A 22,569-nucleotide genomic window follows, 5' to 3' on the forward strand; every position below is an offset into this window, starting at 1 on the left:
GAATATCATGCTTAACTTGTTGCATTAGATTTATGAGATTATGGGATTTGATTCTGGAACCTGGTGGGTCTAATTAAAGTTTTAGAACTCCTAGGAGACTGGCTATGGTTTGCACAGACTGGAGCTTGGAAAATGCCACCATTTATGTGCTCCCAGCCTCAACTCCACAGCACTAAAGGCTCCAATGGTCATTCTATAGTTGTGGTATCTATATTTTCTATCCCAAATCCTCAATCATTAATTTAGTAGAGTTTACTAGAACATACTCCCCTGATTAAAAACAAAAAAAGTGGAAGTGACTCTCTTGTCTTCCTTCATGGCCAATGTCAACATGAGTTCTACACAATCAGATCCCTTCCTCCATATCTCCCCTCCTTCCTTCCTTTTTTCTAAATGCAGCCCTGGAAGGAGGACCATGATCCTAAGAAGAAGAAGGGGACAAGATTTCTGTGAAGAGCAAGATAAAGGCATCTTCTCACTTTGGCCAAGTGTCCCCATCATGTCTCCAATTTCCTTGACTCTGTCCCAGCTCCTTGCCCTAGAGGAGTAAATGGGAGGAGAGAGAACCCCATCCAGTCACAAGGGGTCAACTAATACCACTTGGACCCTGGTGGATTCCAGCTCCCATATCTTGCCTGGGCTCTAAGCCAAGATTCCCAGTTTCCTGCTGGACGTGTCCACTTGGAAGTCCCCTAGGCATGCCAAAACCAAGTGCAAACTGAACTCGTCACCTGTCTCCATCACTCCCCACCCTGCAAATAGTCTTTTTTTAAAACATTTTTTTTTAGTTGTAGCTGGACACAATACCTTTATTCATTTATTTTTATGTGGTGCTGAGATTTGAACCCAGGGCCCCGTACATGCTAGACAGGTGCTCTACCCCTGAGCCACAACCCCAGCCCCCCCCCAATAGTCTTTTATTCCCCACCTCTGTTAACAGCACCATGGACTCAGGCTGGAACTTTGGGGTCATTTCCCCTTTTCCCGTGGGCACTCCTGTAGTTTCTACCATTGGCATGTGCCCCAAAGCCATCCCCTCCTCTTAGCTCTCGCTGCCACTGTCCTGGTTCAGAGCACTTTCCACTCTTGCCTGGAGTGTTGACATGGCCTGCCAGTCAGGCCACCTGCCTTTCGCCTCTCTCCTTTCCAGTCCTTCCCCGTCCTGGAGCTGTAAGAATCATCTTCCAGGAGTGTCACTCCCCTGCCTTAACAGACACTTCCAGTAGCTTCCTGTTGCCCAGAGAACAGAACTCTAAGCCAGAGAAGCCCTGAGTAGCTGAGGAAGGTCCTGGATCACAGCTGACAGGTTCTCATTAGCACGCAGAGAAGAATAGCCAGAACCACCCAGTAGTAGTCCTTTTGAAGCACTTTCCTGGGAATGTGACAGCAGGATAGGAGGCTGAGGACTTACATGCGCTATCTGGGTGACTAGGTGCAAATCTCCCCGCTATCCGGGGCCTCAGGATCTTCACCTGTAAACTGCTGTCTGAGAATGCATAGCATGGCAGCTGCAAAATCTCTTTGCCAAAAGGCTGTGCAGAATTGAGGAGTTGCTAATTTCAAGTGGCAGGGCTTCACTTACCAGGAAACATTCAGGAAGAGGAGGTTGTGGGGGAGAACAGGGGCTTATGTATCCAGGACATATGGGGGCCTATATTTGTTGTGCTCCTGCTTAGCAGCATTAGCGATTCAAGCTGGTGCTGCCTGTGGAACACTCTGTCCTTTGGGATCCTCAGGGACAGGAGGGGCTGCAGAGCAGCGAGGCCACAGGCAGCGTGGAGTACAGTGAAAAATCGAGTGATAGCAATGAGGCGCCACGCACACAGGTTCATGCACATGCATTCACACCCCTGACGGCCCCCAACGCTGCCTCCCAACAGCAGCTGGAGCTAATTACAGACAGACAACGTCTTCTCTGGCTCTTCTCTCGAAACTGTCAACCCTCCCTACCACTACCACTACCAAGACTCACCCCTGGGAATTGATTGTGCTCTCAGAAGGGGTGTTGCTAGCACCACAGCTAAGTGCCTAGAAGGAACATTGGAGGGGGAGTGCAGGGGAGCAGGAAGCCACCATGTGCCTCTCTGTCTTGTGGGGGTGGGTAGAAAGGAGGCTGTGAAGCGGGGGAGAGCTGGCTGGGACACAGATGCAGCTTTGTGTTAACAGATGTGCTCTCCTGGCAAGAGGGAGCCCAGGCACTTAGCCCCTCCTTTTCCCTTCATCTGGATCCACCCAGGGATCCCCTCTTAACCCTTCTCCCTCTTAAATCCCTAACTTCCTCTCCAACTCTGTATCTGGCATAAAACTCAATAAATGTTGAATGATGGACATCAACCCTCCTCAAACCCTTGCTACTCTCAAGCTGCGTTCCCACCTCGCAGACTAAAACTCCATAAGCCCTTTCCTCTGCTTTTCTTTCTATATATTCCCTTTGGGCAGTTTCAACTCTTACCTATATGCTCTTAACTCCCAAATCTCTTTCCAGCCCAGCCTCCCCGCCCCTGCTGCCTTAAACCCAACGTGCCCCATGATAAAGTCTTCAGCAACCACCTCCCTAGGGGATTTCTAGCAGCCAGTCCTGGTCTGCTGACAGGCCTGGGGAGAGAGGGACCTGTAGTTAACCTCCTACCAAGACAGGGCCAATTCCTTATCTCAGGGCTTCTCTACAACAGGAAACCAAAATCCTTTCTTTCACCTTCTTTTTTAAAAAATAAGAATTTTTAAATCTTTAGTTGTAGATGGATACAATACCTTAATTAATTAATTAATTAATTAATGTATCTATTTATTTTTCTATGGTGCTGAAGATCGAACCCAGTGCCTCACATATGCCAGGCAAGTGCTCCACCACTGAGCCACAACCCCAGCCCCCTTTTGCGCTCTTTACTGCCCCTTCTCACCTATAAGGAAAGCCAATTTGGAAACTAACTGCCAAACGGGAGCTAACTGCCCAATTCGGGCCTCTAAGAGTAGAACCAGAGAAGTTGTTCCTGCAAAGAGAAGCCCTTGAAAGTAAATCAACATAAACTGGTGAGTTATTTCTTCTCCAACACCCTCTCTCCCAACCCTACTCTCATTGTTTCACAATCCTTGTATCGCACCATCTCCACCATTCCTCAGCCAGTACACACTACACACACACACACACACACACACAGCCCTTCTCTCACCCCCCAACTCCACTCCTCTCCATTCTGAAGCCCTGCCCCCAGGCTCACTACCAACCCCCAGGTAAATATTGATCCAAGATTGGTGAAAGCTGGGAATTTCATTCCACCAGAGTAGTGCTAGGAAGAAGACTCAGAATGTTTACTAAGAGTCCACACTCAAATTCTTTCCTGGCCTTGGCAAGGATAAGAGCAAATAAAGCCCCTCTTTGCTCCAGGGCCTCCTAAATTTGGAAAGTAGCCAAAAAACGGGTTACAAACACAGTGGCCTTTTGGTTCCTGACAGCCTCTGGGGCCAATGAAGGCAGAATCCAAGTTTCTTCCTTCCTATTCCCAGGGTCCTGGGTACCATACTCTAGTACAAATGCAAGATGTCATTATACCCAAACATGTTATGGTCACATCTAGGTATTTTCAAGTTTTTAATAAATATGAAAGATTGATCACAACTTTCCATCTGACACACATACACAAGATGTGAAATAATTTATTCAAAACATCCCTGTGATTAATTTTAATACATTCAATAGATTCAGCAAAGCTATATTCAGCAATTCAAAGAGCAATAATCCACAATGCCTGCCATCAAACTTCTCCTTTTATCATTGGGGTAGACTGACCTACATACAAGGTCTAATGATACTAGACCATGCTAAGTCCCTTCCCATGCCTCGTGTGGCCTGTATAACTCTCCCAATCCCTTCAACAGTACTGAAATTTTCCATTCTGTCACTTATGTCACTACTATTGAACACTTCTCCAATATAAGGTGGTGATTAGGACTATCTCTAAGGTGATTGGGTTCGTATTCAAGTTCCACCATTCACCAGATGTATGACATTGACCAAGTTACTCAGCCTGTCTGGTGCCTCCTCTGTAAATTGAGGACAATAAGAGTACATATCACATTGAGTGAAAATTAAATGAGTTAATACACACAAAGGACTTAGTATGATATCTGGCACATAATAGATGCCCAATAAATGTTAGTAATTATTTATTTTTCTGATGTACCTACTATCCTTTGTTAACACCGGAATTTACATCTCTTGTTGGGTGTCCAAGAGAAACTGTTAGAATTCCTTATTCATTTCTTTATTTGTCTACTCAATCAACAAATACATGTTGAGCATCTACAAGTCCCTGTGCTAAGATCTGGAGTCATATAGACAAAGGAGACATGACCCCTGTCTTTACAACTAAACAATTCACCTAAAGCAGTCCTGGATTAATAGTGCCCTGAAGCACCTGGAAGAAGCAAACACAAATCCTCCCTGGAGGAACACACCCTCAACCCAGTTTTCATAGGATTACCAAGGATAAAGTCTGGCTGAACATGAACTCATAATCCAAAATTACAAAGCACACAATGAAGCCAGAAACAACGAAAACAGAATTAGATCCTCAAAGACCTCAGGTATTGCAATTATGTGATATAAAATATAAAATAAGTCTTATGAGTATTAAAAAACAAAAGATTTTGAAAACATTAGCAAAGAACAAGATACTAGCAGAAAGTAACTTTTTCTACATTATTTTTCTAAGTATAATCTTTTTATAGATGGCAAAGCTAGGGCTCAGAGAACATTGACTCCTTCAAAGTTACACAACTAATATTAGGATGGACTCAAATCAGGTTTTCAATGTTGTTTTCTTTTGGCTGACTCAGTGATCAGAGCTGTGACCTTTCTTCCCTGAGTCATTCAACCAGTAAGATGAGTATTGTGTTAGGTCTTTAAGAAACACGAAGATGAACCAAATAGAGTCCTGTGCTCAAGTTGCTTAAAATTCAGCAGAGACCAGACTACACACATCTAAAAATAACTATTAATATCAAGGTGTGTGGTAAAAAATACTAAAGGTCTGGAATGGTAGAAGGTAACACCTGAACAAGTCCTTGAAGAACAGGGTGGACCCGTGGGAAAGAGAAGCTTTAGATTGGCCAGTGGAGTAGAGAAGGCTAGAAAGAGGCAGAAAAAAGTCACAGAGAAAGTGAACATGCAGAGCAATTGAATGATGAGTGAGTGCCTTTGGCCAGCACACTGGGTACTTGTAGGGGCAGGCCTGTGTTGTCACATGGGGCCCTATACTCAGAAGGACCCCAGATTGGTTTATTGCTCTGTTGCCATCTTGAAATCCTTCATGATTTTTTAACATGGGGCTCCAATTTTTCATTTTGCATCAGGGCTCACAAATGATGGGCAGGTCCTACACAGGGGAATGGAAGAGGGATGGCTGGAAAGGCAGGGGACTCTTTGAAAGGAAGTTCTTTAATATTTCTTTCATGCTTGCTCCACACACACGGTGAGGAATCACTGAAAGCCTTTGGGTAGGGAAGGGATATGGTGACTACAGACTGAGAAAGTCACATCTTGGGAATGGGGAAGTGTTCAGATAGACTGGAGAAAGGAGAAATGGAAAGTAGTCTGAAATTTATTGAAATAAAGCAATGGGAGCCTGGACAGAGTAGTGGCAGAAGACATGGAGAAGAAGATGAAGGTCTTCATTTATTCGATTATCCATTCACAAAAGGTTTCCTGAGCACCTGACATGTACCAGACATTGTTCTAGGATATGGAATACAGAAATGTACAGACTGCCTCTAACCTCAAGTTGCTCATAGTCTCGTGGGGGAGGCAGACATGCAAACAGACTATGATGGCCTCATGTGCTAAGGGATAGGATAGGATTGCAGGTAGGATATTATGGGAATCCAGAGGAAGGCTGCCTAACCCATGAAGAGGATTTATAGGTTTTCAAGATGTGACATCTGAGGGGGGATGGGAACAGGAAAGACAGTAGAATGAATTGGAGTGTAGAGTGAATGTATATGAATACACAACCAGCAAAACTCATCATGTACAACCAAAAGAATGGAAAGTTATGCTCCATGTATGTATAATATGTCAAAATACAGTCTACTGTCATGTTTATCTAAAAAGAACAAATTTTTTAAAAAAATTGTTCCCAGCAGATCAGGAAGCTGAGGCAGGAGGATCACAAATTCAAAGCTAGCCTCAGCAACTTAGCAAGGCCCCCAGCAATTTAGCAAAACCCTGTCTCTAAATAAAATATAAAAAGGGCTGGGGATGTGGTTCTGTGGTTCAGTGTCTCTGGGTTCAATCCTTAGTAGCCCCCCCCAAAAAAATAGATGTGATATCTTATCTGCATCTTGAAGGCTGAGTTGAAATCTATGTCATGGGTGATGCACAGAAGAGCACCCCAGGAATAGAGAACAAAAATGCACAGAATTATGAAATGTCTACTATGTGCCAGGCACCATACTTTAGATGAGAATCCTTGCTCTTAAATGGGAAGGGGAAGAAGATGACTAACCAGAGAACAACAAGACTAAGCATCTAGTGCTATGATATGGACACTGTAGGAGTATGGAGGAGAGACATCTAACCCAGAATGGAGGATCAAAGGAATCTCTTTCATAAAAGTGTCTTCTGAGCTATGCACCGTAAGTGAGAAAATATGAGCTAGGTGAAAGGAGGGAGGAAGGAGAAGCCAAGTCATTGGGAGTAATATGTGCAAATGCACAGAGGTAAAAGACTGCCTGTGACTCTAAGGGAATTCCAAATGTCTCCCTCATTGGATTCTAGAATGAACAAGCAAGGGCATGGAAAGATGTGACCAAGGAAGTAGACCTTAAATACCAAGCTAAGGAGCTTGTGCTTCATCCTGTAACATAGTAGTTCTCATCCTCAGTCTACATTAGAATATCTGGAGGGGGGTTCAAAAATACTGATGACTAGATCTCATCCCAGGGACTCTGATTCCATTAATCTGTCGGGGAGGCACTGGAATTTTTAAAAGCTCTTTCAGTTTATTCTAGTGTCCATCCAGGATTGAGAAGCATTGCTTTAGGGAGTGAGTTCTCAAATTATATGCTCATCACAATCACCTGGAAGGCTTGCTGAACACAGGTTGGGAGTGGGCACCCCCAAATTTCTGATTCAACTCTAATGACTTGTCAGAGATGCCAGTGCTGCTGTTTCTAGGGCCACACTTTGAATGCCTCTGGTCTCAAGTGTAGTGAAGCTATTTATGAAGATCAAGTGTAGGGGATAGGATATGAAATATCAGATTTGCATATCTGAAAGATCACTCAGGCCACTTTGGGAAGAATTCACAAAAGTGGGGAAAGAGAAAAAGTGAGAGAAGTGACACTATTATAGGAATTAAGGCAAGAGATGATGGGGGTGCTGTCCTGAACTAAGGAAGTGGCAGAAGAATGGAGAAAATGGATCACATTCAAGGGATGCTTAGGATGTAGACTTGGCAGTGCTTAGTGAGTGGTTGAATGTAGAATTAAGAAATAAAGATGAATGCAAAAAAAAACATGAACGAAAGGCAACTGTTGGGGTTTTGCCTTGGACAATTGGTGACTCTGTACTGATGTTGATTATTATAATCAAAAGTTAAGGGCCGGGGTTGTGGCTCAGTGGTAGAGTGCTCAGCTTGCATGTTTGAGCCTCTGGGTTCGATTCTCAGCATCACATAAAAATAAACAAACAAATATATATATATATATATATATATATATATATATATATATATATATATATATATATAATAAAAAGTTAAATATGCCTGGTGCAGTGGTGGATGCCTGTAACCCCAGTGGCTTGGGAGGCTGAAACAGGAGGATCATGAGTGCAAAGCCAGACTCAGCAAAAACAACTCAGTGACACCCTGTCTCTAAATAAAATGTTAAAAAGGGTGGGGAAGTGGTTCAGTGGTTAAGCACCCCTTGGTTCAATCCCCAGTACTACCCCCCAAAAAAAGTTAAATATATTACCAGGCTTGAGGTGGAACATGGGGAAGGGGAATATTTGTACCCTCAAATCTCATAGCAATAGTCCCAGGGAATTCAACAGGCACCTCTCACTGTCTCTCAACTTCTCCTTTCAGCATCATTGAGTTTTCACTTCAACCTAATCAACTTGGGACTCTTTTTAAAATACACGGAATGAAAAAGGAAGATGATGATCACCCTGGTGCAAAGACCATCCCCCCAAGCCCCAGGTACAATCCTTGCTCCTCTGCTATTACCCTAGGTATGTTTATTTCATTCATTCATTCATTCATTCATTCATTCATCATTTTAACAAATAGCTGTAAGGCTACTGCTAGAGGGCTTTTGAAATAGTTGTAGAAGGTCATGTTTCACATCCAGGTAAGGAATTCATAACCTTATCTTATATAACCAACAAAACAAATGCTTAAAGTACAGCCTGCAAAGGAATTCATTCTGCATGGATTTAAAATGTATAAAAATGAGCAATTTTCCAGCACATCATCGGTTGCAACTATTTGTAAGTCTCCTCTGTGGGCAAGTAGACTGCCAGCAATCAGCAAGACCAGCAGAAATGATGGATGGGATAATTGTCCATTAGAGTACAGATAACTTTTGTACCGTGGGAGGGTTCGACAGGGTAGAGACATGATAGATGGAGGAAGAGTTCACTAACGTGATAGGAGTTGCAGCTCCATTTCTCGTAGTAACAATTCTCTGGCTGAATCGATGATAAATCAAAGACGCATTCTCATTTGAAACCCTTTGCTCACCAGTGCACAACCTTTGCTTTGGGTTGAATTTAATAGCATCATTAAAAACTGCTGTTCAAGAAACTCAAATGACTCCTCCCCAGAAGTCATGGCATAAGAGAGCGCTTTTGTGGACTCTTCGAGGGCAGGGTCCATGTAGGGTGTGTGTGTGTGTTTTAAATATTAAAATCCTCAGTGACTAGCACAGAGGCTGACACGTACATTGCACTCACTAAATGTTTGCAGAGCAAGGTGAAATGAATTAATACATCAGTCTATTCATTCTTCTGTTTATTCCTCCAACAGACATTCATTAAGTAGGGGAATTAAGAGCTCTAGCCCTGCAAATAGACACTTTAGGCTTCAAATTCTTGCTCCAATCAGCTGTATGCACTTGCACAAATAACAGCCTCTCTGAGCCTGTTGCCTCCTGTGCAAAGTGGGAGACATATTAATACTTGCTTTTCCACAGCTGTGTGAGGATTAAATTAGTTAGTGTTTACTACAAGTCCTGGCCCAAAGTAAGTGCTCACTAAAGGGCAACTGCTATTTTTATTGTTGTATATGCTAGGCTAGGCCTTTCTCAACTAACTAGGTCATTACAAGAGGCACAGAATGTCTTAAGAAAGGACAAGGCTTTGGGCCAAAGCTGGTTTTCATTAACATGGTTATTTATGGTTCCTAGCCCAGCGCCCCACTGCCCTAGGCCTACCATTTCTGGCCTGATGCCATCCTGTGGCAGCTTGGGCTATATCTAAGTGGGCTGTGCTCTCTAGAGAAGCTTGAGAAACTGTGGAGCAGAAAGGTGAAGGAGAAAGGTAAGAGCTGGAGAGGATCCAATTAACTATCAACGTTCAATTCCTGCCACACACACACCACCCCCATCATTGTCAACTCCCTTGTTGTTTTTCTATGCTTTTGTGTAGCTCTTCCTGGCAACATTTCACCTACTAATTGCTATTTCTAATGTTTATCCTCTTGGCTCAGTTAAGCAAGTTTGTCCGTGATTTTCATATTTATTTTAAGGCAACGTAGTAGAAAATACTTGACTATGGAGCTTAGTCAGGACACAAGAGAGGCTATATAACATAGTGATTATAAGAGGATTCTGGAGAGAGAAATAGCACCACTGAAAAGCTGTGTGACCCAGGGTATGTTAGTTAATGTCTCTGAGCCTTAGCTCTAAAAAGGGAAAAGTGGGAATAATGATCATTAAGACTAAATGGAAATCACCTAGCACAGTGCCTGGTACACAGTAAAGTGCTCACTAAATGGTGACTGTGACTATTGCCCCAGATGAGGAAATGGAAGCTCAGAAAGGGATAATACTCATAGCTATTTGGTGGCTAAGGCTTCTGCTCCTTTTTCCTTTAAAGAGGCCTGCCTCTTTAAAGCCTTTTACAGTCCCTGTTTACACATATTCTGATAGTCTACATACTAAGTTCATCCCTTTTTCAAATGAAGAAAATTTAATACATTTAAATGTATGCTTCCCATATCTATAGGCCTGCAAGGTCTTATGAGCAACTTGGGCACAGGAATTTTAGCTTGCTTATCTACTATGTGTTCAATTAAAGTTTGGTGAATTTTGAGCAGGCTGTCAATAAACTACCCAAGCTGTATATGCCCCACATCTCTGTGTTACATTACAAGAGGCACAGAAAAATGGAATGCGTGCATGTAGGCCTGGCTTTGAACTCTACAATTGGTTGCTGGGTATAAAGCACCAAAACCTGTTAGACAAATGTAGTGCTGCATAAGCAAGGGGAAGAGGAAAGAGAGGAGGAGGAGTAACAGCAGTAGATGAATTCTGTGTTTTTTGCAGTACTGGGGACTGAACCCAAGGGTGCTCTACCACTGAGCTACACTTTCAGTCCTTTTAGTTTTTAAAATTTAGAGACAGGGTATCACTAAGTTGCTTAGGGCCTCATTAAATTGTTGAGGCTGGCCTCAAACATGCAATACTCCTGCTTCAGCCTCCCAAGTCACAGGGATTTATAGCTGTGTACCACTGCCCCCAGCTTGAATTTTGTGAAGGGCCTACAATGTGTTACTTGAAGGAAGTATAGTTTAATTGAGGCACATAAATCTGAGTTTGAATCCCAGCTCCCCAATTATTGTCTGTGATCTTGAATCATGTTCCCTAAGCTTCAGTCTCTTCATTGTAAAATTAAGATAATAACAGTTCCTACCTCATAGCTTTGCAATGAAAATGAAATAAGACATAGTCTAGAAATGCAGCACCTTACCCATTATGAAGACTCAAAAAAGCTATTTGATGTATTGATTCATCAGTAAAATGACATGAATGAAACCATTTAGCATCTGCATGAGATTTGAAGGAGGAAGAGATAATTCCTGATAAGAACTAATTCAACACTTAACTGCCTTTCTCTAACCAAAAAAATATCTAATGTTGAAAACACTAGAAAATTAGCATACTCCTCCTGAATACATAGCAAGAAGCTCCTGTTTCATATGATAACCACACAGTTGCTGGACCTAAGTGAGTCCCTTAGAATGTGACTGAGTGTCAAAGCCTGGTACATATAGAATAGTTGATCATGTTAGTGCCCTTCTCACTCTCCTTCCAAGGGGATAGAAACAAATGCACCAATAACCAACAAGCCCTCAACAAAAAAATATGGAGTCAAAGTGGTTAAGAACTGATCATGGGTGCTGGCTTCCGCAGCACATATACTAAAATTAGAATGATACAGAGAAGATTAGCATAGCCCCTGCGCAAGGATGACACACCAATTGTTGAAGTGTTCCACATTTTTATTGAAAAGAGTTCATTGTCACAAGAGCCAAAAATAAATGAAAATTGGGGAAAAATAAGAACTAACCATGGTAATGACCTCATTAAAATGACCTTGTGCTCTTGACCCTGGTGTGGCTACCCAGCGTGAAGAGTCTCTCAGGTTGAGCAACTGACCCTAGCAGGGAAGTCTGTTGTCACGATGCATCACAATGCTACCACACATCCTTTCTTTTCTTTTTGGTGGGATGGGATATAATAGGGTGGGATCAGCTCACAGCACCTCGTCTGAAAAATCTCTTTTCTCCTCTATCGGTTGCCCCAAAACACCATCCTTGTTTGGACATGCACAGAGTATAGCATTCAGGATTCCTTCATTCCCTCTTTTTTAGTGTTCAGACTGGCTGTTTGCCAAGGTAACTACATAGCATTGTCAAGGAACAGGTGAGCTTGGGGAAGATCTCTTATCTTCTCCAATATATTAACTCCCTAAAAATTAAAGCAGCCAGAGACCCCCTTGGAAAGAGCATATAAGTTCTCCCAGGGCTTTCAAATGAAAGTCCCTACAAGACACTGAACAGGTTTGTCGTTTTCAAGGCGAAAAATACCCAGGTTTGGTAGCTGCTTTTTGGAAATTTGAGAAGTGACCTGCAAGTTATGTTTCTAATGTGAAAACCACTCTATTTTTCTTATAGGCAACTGTTGGATATGTGGCATTGCAGTCATGGGTGTGAAGCATCTGGTTTTAACCAGAATGTGGGTGATTTGCTCCCAATTGGGGAGGGCAGGGAAATATGGCTTTGCCTCCTGGTCTTGTGCCTGGCCCACACATGCAAATTCCTGTCTGCAAACTGGTTCCTCTTTGCCAGGATTCAATAGGTTAATGTCAGAAGTTGGCAGAGGGCAGTCTGTGGTTACAGTGAGTGCCACATGGCGACAGGTAAGGACAACAGAAGACTGCCAGAGAAGGGAGCCCAGTTTGACTGAGGGACAGGTGACCTGGCTTGCCAGTCAGGGGAGAAAACAGGCCCTGGTCCAGGCCAATATTGGAGGTCCAGAGAACACAGCCAGGAGAAACCTGGACATGGAAAAGGAGATGACAGCTACCATTTATTGAGCACTTACTCTGTGCCAGGCACTATGCCAGGTCTGGATATGTTCTCTCATTTAATCCTAGCAAGAGCCCCATTTTACAGAAAGGGAAACTTGGCCAAAAGGAAAAGACAGATCAAAACCAGGAATGGGGAACAACACAAATACCAAAGCACTCAGAAGGCAAAGTACTTGGGGTCAGTTGCCAAGAAATATTCAAGAATCTGAGTTCTTTATGGCCATAGCATTTGGGATTTGGAGATTTCTAGCTAAGGCACTCCATCCCTTTGGCTGGCTCCCTTATCAGGCCAGCTCTGACTGTCACACCTCAAAGTGGCTGGCAAGAGCACAGGTGGTTTGGCAAGGATTGGAACCAGAAGAGGAATGAACAGGTGCCCTGCCATAGATTCCTTTGAGGAGTCCCTTAATGGCCATATGCCATAAAACCCCAGCTAGCATATCAATGGCAGAACGATCGATGAGTTGCAATAGAAAAGTTGGCACATGAACTTGAGCTCTGTTTATACTTCTGTAATCAATGCTAATTATTTCCTCCTTTGGAACTAAGATGTTCTGCCATCATAAAAACCTGTTGATAAATGCAAATATACTTGAATTATGGTGCCCAAGACCCCTGCTTAAGCACACTAACAACCACAATGAAAGCATGGGTCCTACCAAAACAAGCAGACAACAGAAGTCACAACAGACTCTGAAACATGACTTTCCCATGGAGGCATTCCCCACATACAACATCCTTCATTTGTTCTTGAGCCCAAACTGTAAGTTAGGGAACAAATGATTCTGTATTACAGCATCTTACCACTAGAGTGTACAACTCCCACACTCATGGAAAGCAAGCTGCTCTCACCTGCAGAAAGCGGTGCCTACAAGCAGAAAAGTCCAAGTGCATGAAGAGTTAGATCCTGCTTGGTTCTTTGAAGGGCTAGAAAGCATTTCAAAGGTGACATACATCAGAGAGATCCATTTCCACTGGCTGGGCTGGGAAACGAAGTCAGAGGGGCTGGCAGAGAACCTCAGACAATGACAACACAGTTGCATTCCCAGCTGTGTTAAATGACCAGCATATCATGATTGCCTTTTCACGCAAATATCAATGACATAATCCTAACAGGCTTGCAGTTCTCTCAGTGGTGTAATAAAACAATGACCCAATTCTTTTTGAAGGCTGCAGCAGCAGATATGATGACTGGGTATGTTGTACAGGGCACTGTGTGTGATGGATGGGGCACAGTAGGGCAGCAAACTGTGTGCCGGGGATTGGAAACCAGCCTCCCGAGCCAAAACTCCTGCCATTCATCTAGTCGGAAAAAAAAATAAAGCTATTCAGTATGAAAGTTCCCACTTGTTCTCATGACGGAGGCCAGTTGGGAAAATGTGGCGCAGCGATGATTGAAGCAAATTCTGTTTAAAAATCCAGCCGGTTTGTGGGTATTTGTTTATTTATAACTCCCCCCCCCCTGCCCTTCTGCCCCACACCCTGCCTCATTCTGCAAAGGATTTGAGATGGGATTTGAACACTGAAAGTTTGTTTAAGTCCTAAACAGGTCCAGCTACTTTTTCAACTGACGACAAAATGAAACCCTTTGGATCAAGTGCCTTGCTGTGTAGAACACTGCTTTGGTTTTCTCAGTCAAAGCTAGTCCTCCTTGTACCCTGTGGTGAGAGACACTTCTTCCCCCAGAACACTCCTGTCCCCAGTGCTACACTTTGCCAGGGAAATAAACATGAGCCCATCACCCTGAAGCCTGACAAAAATAAAGGAACATGGATTCCCTCACTCATTCATTTATTCAACCGATATTGATAGGTACCCATTCTGTAGCAAGCTCTATTCCAGGCATAGGGGAAGCAAAATAAAGAAGACCCACCCTCCCTTTGCGCTTGAGAAGTTCCCAGCCTAGTTAAAAACAACAAACCCCTTATTCTTCAGTGTGACTAGTGTTGTGAAAGAAACATATCCAAGGGTGGAGTGGGGTAGGGACTGCAGGTGCTATAGATGATTTAGTTTGTGGACTCAGAGTGCCTTGGGTTCAACTTTTGGTTCAGCCTCTCCCTCAATCCGTGGCCTTGGGCTCTTCACATAACATCCCAGAGCCTCAATTCTCTCATCTGTAAAATGGAGCTAATAATAGAAGTTATGTCCCTGTGTTATTATGAGGACTAATGAGATAATCTGCATAGAACACTTAGAACAGTTTTTGGCATGCAGTAAGCACCCGATAAAAATTTAGTTTTTTTATGCTTTTTTATTCCTTTTGTTTAATTTCGTAAGACTGTGTCTGGTGATGAGACTCCAAGGACTGGTTTCTAAAACAGAACTGTTTTCAACAAACTCCTCCCTTTAGCCCCATTTTTTTTTTCATATGGAATGACACAGATCTACCATGATTTTTTCCCCTCTGCAACCATATGTCTGGCAAGAACCACAGGGAGAAAATATTTCCCAGATGGTTTTGCTTATGTTAGCCTACTATGTGCCAAGTACCTTTCTAGATGAGAGGGACACAATGCTAAGCAATACAGACAAGGTCCCTGTCCTCTTAGAGCTTATATTCCAGTGGGAGAGACATACCAAAAACAGAAAATATAAATAGACATAATTACCCAGAGAAGTAAGTACAATTAAGAAAGCATTGCCCACAAAAAGAATATGAGGGAGGGGCAGGAGGGAACTAAATGTAGGTGGCCAAAAACTGCTCTTCTTAGGAGGTAACACTTAAGCAGAGACTGAATGGTAAAGAAACGTCCCATGCTGAAAGCAAGAGCAAAGGCAGTCCAGGCAGAAGAGGCAGCATACATAAAGGCCCTGGGGCAGGAAAAGACTTTGGGAATGTTCCAGAAATTAAAAGAGCAGTGTGACTGAGACAGATCCCTGGTAGTGAGGTAAAGCAGGCAGGGTTATATTATTGCATGCATATCGAAGCTGAGAAAGCCCAGAAAGATTAATAGACTTACCCACAATGCCTTGCAGATAGTAGACACTCCATAAGTTGTAGAATGCTCAGTCAATAGGGCGGGGCTGAGGCCCTCTGCCTTCCAAATTCAGACTGAGATTTCCCACCACAACTAGGAATCAGCTACCCAGGGAGACTGAAATATACAGTGTTTTTTTTTTTGTTTTTTTTTTTTTTTTTTTGGTGAGTCATAGGCAATGCGCATTAGAGTGCAGGGTCGAGTGGCCCCAGCTGCTGCTTGTGTGTAAGGGGTGGGGGTGGGCTCAGGCCGTGGCTGAAGCTTTTTAGCATGTTTATGATGAGCTGAAAGCACTCACTGCTTAATTTAAAATACGGCTCTCACATACACATACAATTCAGCAGCTAGGGGAGCTGCCAGGAATTGAGGCTAAGTGTAGAAAATTGGAGGATCAGGAATATCAGGTACCCGACCCTGTTTCCCATCTCCAACAGGCTTTATCTGATCCCATCCAGTCCCATATCCTGGAACCAACTCCTGGAGATTAAGACATGGAGGGGGAGAACAGTAGTCTGGAGACTCTCCAAAGCCCTACACACTAGCCACACTGGTCACGCCACCCAGGCTTCAGCTTTCCTGCTTTCCTCTGCCTCCATGCCTCAAAGCCCAAACCTACCCTCTCACTGAAGCCTCCTCCTTGCAGTCCCTCCTCCCCATCCCTGAACTCTGACAGTTGGGAAACCTCATCTGGCTTGATTGGAAACTGCCTGGACTGCATGCTGTTTTTTTTTCCCATGTGTGTATCTTATCACCCCAACCACACGGGGGCCCTCAGCACACGCTTGAGGAATTGAGTATTTTTTCTATTCCCCACAGTTCTCAGCACAATTCTTATATAGACACACTGTGTCTCCTGTGTATTTGTCCATGGGTTGCATGACAGTATGATTAGAAAAGCCTTTTGGATGGAGTACCTGCTTTTAATTGAAGAACAAGAACTTCAACTTGACAAAAATGTGGGAAACCCTCAGGGGTATCCAGTTCCCTTCCCATTGTTCCCCTCCACACAGTATCCTTCTGGCAAGATGAATGAGCCTGGGACTACTCAAGCACAATGCCCCACTGAGTCATCTCTCTGGGACCCTTGCTTAGAGCATCTCTTTCTGGCTAGAAGGCATTCTCTCCAAGCTCTACCTGTCAAAACCCCAACTCATTCTTCAAAGTGAAGTCCAAATACCATCTCTTCTATGAAGACTTCTGAAGCACAATTAATTGATTGTTCTTACCATCTGGGTTTTCCTGGCCCCCTGGGTCTACCTCTTTTATGGTATAGGCTGGTGAGACAGATTAGCCTAGTTTTAAACCCCAGCTCCATCACTTCCCAATGTAACCTCAGTTTTTCTCTTCTGGAAAGAGGTGTTGGAAATTGCCCATGAAATAATATCTGCAACCCACTCACAAGATAGGGCCTTCGGTGTTGGGGCAGGGGTTGTGGCTCAGTAGTAGATTACTTGCCTAGCATGAGTGAAGCACTGGGTTTGATCTTCAGCACCACATATAAATAAATTTTAAAAATAAAGGTATTGTGACCATCCACTATTAAAAAAAAAAAAAGATGGGGCCTGCAGAGTTCAGGAAATGTTACTTATCAACATCCTCTTCATCATCCCTGGAAAGCAGAATGATTCAAAGTGTGGACTTGGGAACCAGACACAGCTAGCTTCCAGACTTGGTTTGGTCACTTCCATGCCCTTGGGTCAGTCACTTCCTCTCTGAGGGCCACTTTCCTCATATGAAAAATAAAGCAATAATCCTTTCCTCACCTTCATCAACAAACCTGTCGGGAAGATTCAAAGACATAATGTACTCAAGGTACAACACTCGGCACCAGGTCTGTCACTTAGCAATTGCTTATTCTAGTCTACACACCTCTACAACCTAGAAAACTCCTTTAAGGGCATGGACAATATTTTACTTATCTTCCCATCTCTTGCTGCCTAGCCTAGCCCAGAACCTCTGCAGCTGGCAGGCCTACAATAAATCATTGTTGAATTGAATCGAAAACCCAAACCAGATGTGCCTCCTCCCCTGTCAAATGAAGCTTTCAAGCTGGTGGGCTGGGCCTGCTGCCCCTTCACCCCCCTCTCTTTGAGCTGAGCAGCGGCCATTGTCTAGGCCTGGCTCTGGAGAATGAAGCAGGGCAGCAGGAGGAGGTAGGGAGGGAAAAGTGGGACAGTGAGGTAGGAGAGAGCGCTCTGTGTCTGCTCCTGGTGACCTCAAGCAAATTACCTTTGAAGGGCACTCGCCTGAAACCTCCGTTGAATGAAAAGGGGTGACACACCAGAAACCCTTCATCAACCCAGCATCTAACTGCAGAAGATAACTGCCTCTCCCCAAAACACTGAAAATCAGAAGTATGGTAAATGAAGACATCAGACGAAAGCTCCCTTCTTCAGCACAGATGGTGAAACAGAGGTTCAGAGAGGTTCAGCTTCGAAATCAGGAGACCAGGATTCAAAGTCAAGTTCAGTCAGCTCCACAGGTAAGCTCACTTGGAAACCTGCCTTTCGGCTAGTCTTGCTATGGAAGGACAGAGGTGTATATTTACCACCCCTCCCCCATGCTCCATTCCACAAGACCACTGGGAACAGAACACAGGGCTTTGATGGGGGAAAATACTCCCCAAAATACAAACTTGCTTTAAAACGGCAAAAAGAGACCCAAGTCTTTAGTGTTTCTGAGCCAGAGCTGTGTAAACAGGACACAGAGCTAGCGCACTATCCAGCAAAGAGTGAAGGTTAAGAGCCCAACAGCAGAATATGGCTGCCTGGATTGTAACTCTGACTCTGTCCCATGCTAACCTGCCCGATTCTGGGGAAGTGACTTAACCTCCCTATGCCTCTGTGATCTCATCTGTCCCGTGGCATTAATAACAGCACCTTCTTACAGGGTTGTGTATAAGGAGGATTCATTGAGCTAATGTTTATAAAGCACTTACCATGTGTCTGGCACATGGTAAACACTAAATAACTATTTATTAAATAAAAATAAATATATGCCTCTGTTTCTCTGTAGACAGACCAACCTAGAAACAGGGTTGCTGAATGGTTAGAGCTTACCTGTGGAGCCAGTCAAGCTTGGTTTTGAATCCTGGTCTCATGATTTCAGAGCTGAACGTCTATGAACCTCAATTTTCCCATCTCTAACCTGGGGGCAATAACAGTCCCTTTTCTGTAGGCTGTTGTGAGCATTAAATGAGATATCTCCAAAGTCCTGAACACAGCGCCTGACACAATATGGTGAATAAGCACCCAATAAAGGCAGAATATTCATCATCTGAATCTTGCATAGCACTTTGCTGCCCCCCCCCCCTTTTTTTTGCTTCTTCTGGGTTAACACACAATATGTAGTTTTGGAAATACTGCCGCACTAAAGGAACAACTTCATCGTTTTGCCAATGAAATTCCTAAACATCTTATTTGAGAGCCAGAAAAGGGAAACATTTTTGGTCATTTCTGAACCAACCAAGCACACCCAGTCAGTTTCCCCACTCAGCAAACCTGAACCCCCAAAGCAGCAGAAAGTTACTTTGCAGGACAAAATCAGAAAAATGAATGTTTTACTGCAAACAAAAGCCATCTTTGTTTGCTGCCCAGCTTTGGGAGAAAAAAAAATACCTCAACCCAGGAGCTTGGAAAATTCTTGAAAGTTCTCATTTTATTCCAGCAAATCCAACAGAATTGGCAAGACTCCTGGCCATGTGAACCTGAGTCAGAATGAGTCGCCTTTACCCACTTGCCTCCCCAGAGCACCTAGATCTCATAGGGTCCACTGGGCATCAATATATGTTGGTTGTCGATTCCTCCACGAGAATCCCAGATCCCATTTCTACAATGTCTGCTACTTTGCCAAATCGCTCAGAAAACAGTACTAAAGAACATTTCTGAAAACAGGGGGGGAAAAAAGCATCCATCAACTCACCACTCTAACACAACTCTTAATTTTGTGTGGAAAGTTCTCTTCCAGTCTTTATCCACGTGCAGACATATTTTTACAGCACTGTAGTCATAGGGAAAAACTGCAGCAGCTTCAGCCAAGAACCAGATACCGTACAGCTCATGTCACTAAAGTTTCCAACTGAGGGCTTTTTCTCCCCTCATTCACTCCATTCATTCAGTCTGTCAGTCATTCAACAAACGGGGATTTAACTAGAGTCTCCTGCTATGCTCTGGAGAATATGGAGCCAACTAGGGCATAGTACCCGCCTTCAAGCAGCTCCCAGTTTAGTAGGGGGTGTGAGTTAATGGGGAACAAGAGCACACCAGGATCAATGCATGAATACTGTGAAAGTACAGAAGAGGACCGGAATGGGTGCAGAGGATGGGGGAGAATAGATGGAACATATACAAAGGTACGGAGTCAGAGAAAAGAAAAAATAGCTGTCTTCAGGTAGCTAGAAAGTTCCATGAGGCTGCATCATGTGCAGGTGGTAGGGCATGCACTGAGAAAGAAAGAAGGGGGCCAAATGGTTAAAATTAAAATTTTTTGTTTCACACTGAAGACTGGAGGAAGCTTTGGAAGGACTTTTAGCAAGGTAGTTGCACAGTGAGATGTACACATTTCTGAAAGATTGCCCCAACAACAGTAGAAAAGGTAGATCACAGGGCATGTTACAGGTTATGGGGACCATTTAGCAGCCTATCACAGTAATCCATGAAAATAAAGAGGGTCTAAATAAATGAGATGACTTCTTCACTTACCAACTGTGTCACCTTAATAAGTGACTTAACCTCTCTGTGCCTCAGTCTCCTCCTCTCTACAGCAAGAATAACAACAGCATCTCCTGTGGGGAGATGCTGGGAGAATTAAATGAGATACTGCATGCAAAGCACCTGGCACAGTGGCTGGTATCCAGAAGACACTCGATACATATTACTTCCCCTTCCCCTCATCCCTTTTCCTCTGCCTCACCCTTCTTTAAAGACTGGCACGGTATGGATCATGGAAGTGGCCGAGCAGGACTCTAACCCAGACAGTCTGACTCCAAAGGGCAGTGGAGAAAGTTTGAAAGTGCTGTTGTCAGGACAGTTACTTAGAAGGATTGTTTAGCTGAATTGAGGGCCCCGCTGAGGTTGGAAACTATGACTTTCTAGTGGGACTAATCAACAAAGCGATGGGATTTTCTCCAGCAGTATTCCTCCATCTGGGTGTAAGCACAGAGGAGGAGACTGTCAGTTAAACTTATCCAGACTTGGGATTTTGCCTCGTGGATGTGGCAAGGGAGTTAGGGGTATCAGCAAGATCCCGAAGTATACATTCCTTGAGTTATGCAAACAGACTTAGCTTCAAATCTCATCTCTGACTCAGAGCTGTGGGACTTTGGGAAAGTCACTCAACCTCTCTGAGCCCTGGTTATCTCATTTGAAAAAAAAAACAACAAGAATACTTCCTTCATAAAGTTATGGTTAGGATGACATAAAATTATTGAAATGATGTAGTAAGATTCTTAATATGTGCCTGGCACATACATATTCATTGCTATTCTTTTCATCAAAATCAGTTTTGAAGTTAGAGAGGAAAGGAAGTAAGGTGGGAGAATGGGGCTAAAAAGCTTGGAGATCTTCCTGAAGCAAAAAGGAGGAGTTTTGAGGTCAGCCATGATGATGTGGATGGTGGGGGTTCGGAATGATGGTGAAGCATGGTAAGGCTGGGATGGAGGTGTGTGCTGCACATGGATCGTGGATGTCAAACTCACCCAGAATGATGTCAGGACTTGGGGCAGTGAAGACAGTGAGCCAGATGTTGAAAGCTTCCTTGAATATGGGGGTGGGTGGGGGGGCTGAACAAAAAGAAGAGTCGACGAGGAGAGGAGAGAAGTGGGTGCCGTAGCCAGATGGCATGGGAAGGAGGAGTATCTTGGCCGAGGATAGAGGACTAACGGTCTGGAAGCAGACAGGGGAAGCTAGAGCACAGACCCCACCTCCCAGCCCTAGGGTGCCTGTGGTGTGGGAGTGTGGACAGTGTCCACTAGAGGGCGCTGCGGGCAAAGCCGTGAGCTCCTTCGTGAAGACTCAGGTTTCAGCACTTGAGGCGCAGAGGTAGCAGACCTCAGCATTCATTGAGGAAGTCTATCCAGAATATAGAGGGAATTGTTATTGTGAGGCCTCTCGGAGGGCACTGAGAGGAGTGGGAGAGGGCGATGGTGTGGAGATGGATGAGTTAGGAGTGGTGGGGATGGGCTCCCAGAGCAGTGTGGGATGGGATGGGAGAGGACACATGAAGGGCAGGGAGGCTTAAGACTTGGGCTGTGGCCAAGGACAGGGGGATGTGAGGCCTGGTGGGATTAACTGTCCTCGCCGTTATAAATGGAGCTTTTTTTCCCTTTACATCTTTTGTTTATTTTAAAACGAACACGTGCTTATTTTAAACAACTCTCATCATTACTGGAGTGAAAATCTACCCCAACATCCAGTTGCCCAGAAGTAAACATTGTTTTCTGTCTATCATTCCAACCTTTTTTATTCTCATGTATGCCATATAGTATCCTTAACAAAAATCAGTTCCTGCTAGATGTAACTCTTCTGCAAAATGCTTATATCACAATACTCTATTGGAGACAGGAATGCATATCAGGACATAAAGATCTAGCTTCTATGGCTACATTGCCATTGTTGTCATTAGAGTAGGAATAGAAAATATAGCAATTATTAAACACTCTGTGCCAGGTGCTATCTAAACATTTCATATGGCATATCTTGTTTACTTCTACAACTTCATGACGAAGGTTTAATTAATGCTTCCATTTTACAGATGAGAAAATCAAGGTGCAGAGAGGTTTAGAAACTTGGTCAAGGTTACAATAGGACAGAAGGGGTAGAGGAGACGTATTACAGTATGTGCGTATAGTATAATTCCTAAAGTACTATATGTACTATACTGTATTATATGTAGTATAATGATTTAACTAGACCTTCATTGAAGTCATTTAGTTTGACTCCAATTTGTTGCTACTTACAAATAATGTTTAAATGAACATCCTTATACGTGGAGCATTTC

At 43.7% G+C, this 22,569-nt stretch overlaps 1 non-coding gene across 1 annotated transcript; it reads left to right on the top strand.

Moving 5' to 3' along the window:
* Nucleotides 1-11,399: 11,399 nt before the first annotated feature.
* On the top strand, nucleotides 11,400-11,506 carry LOC113188493 (U6 spliceosomal RNA). Its single transcript, XR_003301547.1, has one exon. It is a non-coding gene; the product is annotated as a U6 spliceosomal RNA (small nuclear RNA).
* Nucleotides 11,507-22,569: the final 11,063 nt, after the last annotated feature.

Source organism: Urocitellus parryii, chromosome X (assembly GCF_045843805.1).
Source record: "Urocitellus parryii isolate mUroPar1 chromosome X, mUroPar1.hap1, whole genome shotgun sequence".
Lineage (NCBI taxonomy): Eukaryota > Metazoa > Chordata > Mammalia > Rodentia > Sciuridae > Urocitellus > Urocitellus parryii.